Below are 5670 nucleotides of genomic sequence, written 5' to 3'. Positions count from 1 at the left end.
GCTTAGATAACAAATTCTCATTCCAAAAGTCTCCATTTCTTGAGCAACATTCACAGCAGACCTCATTAATCACTCCCAGTGATCTTTTCCGCTGAGCACCCGACATTTCCGTGGGAGACCGTCCCTGGAATCCTCTACCAATGAACACCATTTCCTCCCTTTGATGAAAACCGTGAGCCATCCTTGGGCTGGAGGGACTGAGAAAGACAGCAGCGGAGGCTTGATTAGGAAAGAGGGTGCGATGCTGCTGAGTTCGGAGGGTGGTGGTATGGTGAGGGAGCCTGGGCACGTCGCGAGGGCTAGGAGAAAGCAATGAGGCTGGAATGTTGGGATCTGGACATTAATAAGAGCCGGTGAAGACACTGGGGACAAGACAGGCTTAGAAGGACTGCTTCTTTTACGGAGTGACCCTGGGTAAATCCTTTCACTACTCCAATCCTTAAATGAGTGAATGAGACCAGAAGCCTTTATGACCGTTTCTCACTCTGACATCCTATAATTCATGATATTTACTATAGCACGGAAGTTGGTGATTGCCAGTCACAGTGCCCCTTAATTTTCTCCTCAGGGGCATGTGGAAGAGACTGCTGGTGACTGTACAGCATCCTGGCCCCCTTCTCCCTTCGTACGAGAACCCCGTTTTTTAGCTGAGCAGTTGCTGCTAGGCTAAAAGACGCGATCTCCCGGGTTCCCAGCAAAGTTAACTGTGTTTTATCCAATGAGACGTAAGCGGCAGCATCATGTGGAAGTCTGGGGACCGCTCCTTAAAAAGGAAGAGGTGGATGTGACGGGTAACACAATCTTTGCCTTCGAAGCAGAGAGAGAGAGAAACAAAACACCGGAACAACTAACATTTAAATGACAAAGACATACATGCCTTTCACCAGTTCTTCCGGATGTTTCATTCAGTCTTCTGGGAGGAAGAAAGCAACTGGAAAAACTTAACTTATTCCACAAACATCAAGTACCCATTATATTCCAGAGTCTGCTGAATTAATCAGCTACAAAACTTGACCTCAAGATATTTCCAACCCAACAAACACATAAAATTGACCTAATATTTAAAAATCATGTTTAACATTAAAATACAGATTTTTTTCAGCTTCTCTCGAATTATGGAAGAGCTGGCAACATGGAATCTATATTCCCATCCGACAACAATTTGCCAGAGCTGAACAGCAGTGCCTCCTTTCACAGGGGTTGTATTCTCCAGTTTATGACCATTGTCATCACTCATTTTCCTTACACCAAACTACAAAGGTGAGTCAAAAATGATCCGCACGCTAGCTGTAGAATTTACGGAAGTTTTAATGTAACTGGGGTGCGGATAATTTTTGACTCACCCTCGTACTTTATTTAGTCCATCATTTCCTACCTGAACCTGCACGGCACTGGGAGTTGTGATCCCTGACCTATAAGCTAGAATGCAAAGGGGGCCGTATGTCCCCATCATCAGAAACAAACTGTCATCGAGCATTTATATCAGAAAGACTAAATTTGTAACGTAGCTCTCTCTCAGATCTACTTTGAGCCTCTGTGTGGGTATTTGAGAAGAGAGAGAAAGAAAAGAGGAGAGAAGAGATGAGGAGGAGCCATGCAAAGAACAACAAAATCGTACTGCATCCTTTAGAGTGGGGAGGGAATACTTCTTCCTGCTGTTTCTATTTGGCTGTCTGGGGCATGGATGTGATGGTGCGTCTCCAGCATGCATCTTGGACTTCAGGGTGAGGGCCTAGGAATGATAGAACAGAGATGGAGTCTGAGTGCCCAGTGACTTTATGGAACTGCCACAACCAGTATTATGTGAAAGAATAAACCCTTGGGGGTGGGAAACATTATTTTCTGTTTCCTCTCTCATGAAGCCAACCTTAATCATACTGCTTACAGGTTCAAGTCCAAATCCCAGGTCTACTTATGAGATCTTCCTGGGAGCCCCCAATTTTCTACAGGAGCAAAATCCAGCTGCCACCCAGCTGACAGTCCCAAATACTTCTTTACTCCCCCTTTAACCTCCTGGGAGTCACAGGGATCACTCCAGCTACTCCAAGGGGCCACCTAAACACAGGATTGGGAATCAGATCCTACCTGGCCATGTGTATCCATAAGGCCGCTTCAGGCAACAGATAACAGAAAATCCAAGGCAACTATTTTAAACAGTAAAGACATTTTGTTGTCTCACTTAACAAGAGGTTCAGAGATAGAGCAGTTTCAGGGCTGGTTAATCCAGTGGCTCAGCAGCACCATCATGGGCTCAGGCTCTTTACATCACTCTACCTCGCCATCCACAGCGTATTGGCATTTGTCCTCACTGTGACCCTTCTTGGTGGCAATTACTCCAAGCTTCCTGTCTTCATTCAACAAATTCCAAAGCCACAGAGACTAAAAGTGTAGCTTTTACTGTCCTTGCTCATTAAGACTGTGGAAAACTTTCCCAAAAGCCCCATCAGCAGGTTTCCCTCATGCCTCATTGATAAGAGTTGTATCACATGCTCATCCCCGAACCAGTCACTGGCAAAGAGGGTAGAATTATTATGATTGGCTCAAACTAATCAAGAGTCATTCTCTGGGGTAGGTAAGGTCTTCCCTGAAACCGTGGCTTCCCAAGAGCAAACAAAAGGGGGGTTCTGCTAGGAAGGAAGCAAGAAATAGCTGTAAGATAGGCAATGAGCGGTTCCACCAAACCGTGCAAACTTGGGTCATTCATTTTCCCTCTCTGTGCCTCGATTTCCTTATCAGTAAAATGGAAAGAATGCACTAGATCTCTTGAGCCCTCCAAGTTACCGTCCCAACTGACAATGAGTGTCTAGTGCCAGTGGCAGAAGTTGCTCCCAAACGGATGACATTCAGAGATCACAGCAGCATCAAGGTAGCCTCTGAAGGGCCAGGAAGGACTCGCAAAGATGAGAAGGATGTGGCGTCTTTTGTGGCTGTAGCCTCCTTCTCCAGGGAGCCCCTTTATAGGACAAAAGCCCCCCTTAGCCTCTCTTTGGCCACTGGCCTTTCCAAGGGGATTCCAGTGCTCATCACTGACCAGACCTTACCCATCCACCCAGTCATTCATTCATTCATTTGCCACTTTGGACCTACTATATATTCTAAAGTCTGCATTGGGCCTCCACTCTTCTCTATCAGGGGATAAAGTGAAGAAGGATTTAGGGGTCGGGGGTAGGGGATAAATGGAAGAAGAGCTATAAAATCCAGGTGCAAGATTTTCCTCTGCCAGTCAAATTCTAGTTCACAGCTCACTTCTCCCAGGAAACTTATATGTTCCTCCAGCTTTCTGTTCAACATGGAGCACATATACCTCTGGAGACACACTCTGGTCTGTCAGGAGAATGAGAAGTCACAAAATAAATATGATGCATCTTTCTGAAGCATCAGATCACATGAAAATAGGGAAAGAGGGTAGGTTAAGAAATGAAACTCATCAATGGTTTAAAACATTAATTTAGGTTGAATTAACTATGGGCATATTAGAAAGAAAAGATGGTATGAATTTTTTGAAAGAAATAAGATCTCTAAGAATGTCAAGCTTCTTGAGCTTTGGCCCACAGATCACTTAGAGAGTGACAGACATTCAGCCTCCTTGGTCACTATGGGAACTAGGAGAGGAGAGTCTGATACCACATTCATTCAAATCCCTGGCTCTGCCACTTACCAGCTTGATAGCTCAACATTTTGGGGCAAAGTATTAACTCTGGGAGCCTGTTGTCTCTTCTCTTAAAGGAACTCCATTGTTAAATGGAGGGGTTAACTACACTGACCTCACTAAATGAGTGTAAGGGCCAGAAGTGTTAGTGACTGGAAATGCTTAGCATGGACCCTCAATAAATATTCATTTTTAATGAGTAATAAGTGCTTACTAGTCCAAAAACAACAAACAACAAGTATGTGTGAAGCACCTACTGTGTGCCAAGCATTGTGATAGGCATTAGGGAAATAAAGGTAAGAAAGGAGTCGCCATCAATCAAGTGCCTATTCTGTAACAGGTGCTGGGCAAGGTCTGAGCCAGGTGCTTTCACACATGCTTTTTCACTTAATCAAAGAAAATAAAATGTAATCCCTGTGTCTTAGGGGCAAGGGGGTGTGCTGAGAGCACAGAATCATCCGTGCTTGGAACTTCACTTCATTGGGTCCTCAGGACTATGACAGCAATGACATGACTATGACAGTGTCTTAAACCCACTTCTTTTAATTTATAACGATGCACCCTGTGAATTCTTGGTAGACATGTGTTACAGCCAATGATCAAAAGCAAGAGGCTAAGGACAACGTGGACAACTGCCAGTTACCAAAACCCTACCACCTCTAACTTACCTTAGCCATCACCTCCAGCCTCCTATATCACTATATCACTTTTTTAATTGAGGTATAGTGGATGTACAATATACACGCTTCAGGTGTTCAATATAGCAATGCACAGCTTGGAAAGGTTACAGTCCATTCATAGTTACAAAATGTTGGCTATATTCCCTGTGCTGTACAGTATATCCGTGTAGCTTGTTTATTTTATACATAGTAGTTTGTACCTCTTAATCCCCAACCCCTATGGGGCCCCTCCCCAGCTATATCACTTTTTGACTTTATGTCACTTTTGCACTAGGACCGTGTGCCACTGTTGGAATTCTGGCTGTGTCCCTCACCAGCTGAGTAACCTTAGGCAAGCCACCTGACCTCCTCAAATTTCTTTTTTTTCATTTGTAAAATAGGAATACAAATAGCTTCTTCCTCATAGGATTGAGTGGTTGTTTCCTATGTGCTAAGCAGGACAAAAATAGTTCCAACCTTATACCATTGAATGAGATAACACACCTAAGCCCTTAGCACATTGCCTGGGACACAGTAAGTGTAACATAAATGAAGTAGTGGCTGTTATAATAATCATCATTATTAGCTCCTTACCTCTCTGCTTAGCCTTTTACCAGAGCTAGCACACTGGCTCATCCTGCTACTTGGTGTGAGTCATCTCCTGTCATCTTTCCTGGGAAATATGAGAAAACCAGTGGGAGTCAGTGAAACGCGGAAGCAAGCGCATCCTCAACTGGAATAATCCACCTTTGGGGATGATAACAGAACCAGCCCTGACGGAGTAGGTGCTGGACTGGACCCTTCACACGTCTCTTCAGAGTTCATCCTCGAATCAGTCTCTGAGGAAGCTGCCAGCCCACACATCCACACTGACTCTTCACGAGCCCCCTATTCTTCCCCCAGAATCTAGAGCGGAAAGTCTCCTCTGACATCACGAGATATGATGCAATTATGGCATTTCCCTGGCTAGTTGGCACCCAACAGGATGACATCATATTGTATGATCATTCCTTACCCCCACGTTCGCCTATTTGACTTTCTTTTCAGGGTGTTTGCATGTGCAACTGCGTGTTTTCCATTTTCAGCTCAAGTGAGCAAACGGTCCTCTGGCTTATTGGAGAGCACATCGGATGTTTTCTGTGCTGAAGCTCTTCAGAAACAGGAAATAGTCCTTCTTCCTTGATAGAAAGGCAGACCATTACCATATGTTGGTTCCAGAGACCACTGAGAATTAAGGAAGAAACTACCCAGGGAAAAGCTTACGGGAGATGTCGGATGCACGTGTACTGACATTGGGCATCTTAACCCTTCTGAACCGCACAATTTTCTCTTCAGCAAAATGAAGGCATTGGATCCCACAAT

The 5670-nt window shown here is 44.6% G+C and overlaps 1 long non-coding RNA gene across 1 annotated transcript; it reads right to left on the bottom strand.

Moving 5' to 3' along the window:
• Nucleotides 1-1546: 1546 nt before the first annotated feature.
• On the bottom strand, nucleotides 1547-5461 carry LOC130853953 (uncharacterized). Its single transcript, XR_009053918.1, has 3 exons — nucleotides 5324-5461; nucleotides 4903-4981; nucleotides 1547-1732 (listed from the first exon to the last, which is right to left on the bottom strand). It is a non-coding gene; the product is annotated as an uncharacterized LOC130853953 (long non-coding RNA).
• Between the last annotated feature and the right edge of the window lie 209 nt (nucleotides 5462-5670).

Source organism: Hippopotamus amphibius, chromosome 5 (assembly GCF_030028045.1).
Source record: "Hippopotamus amphibius kiboko isolate mHipAmp2 chromosome 5, mHipAmp2.hap2, whole genome shotgun sequence".
Taxonomy (NCBI): Eukaryota; Metazoa; Chordata; class Mammalia; order Artiodactyla; family Hippopotamidae; genus Hippopotamus; species Hippopotamus amphibius.
The sequence above is the reverse complement of the archived record's forward strand: the minus strand, read 5'-3'. Positions and strand labels throughout refer to the sequence as shown.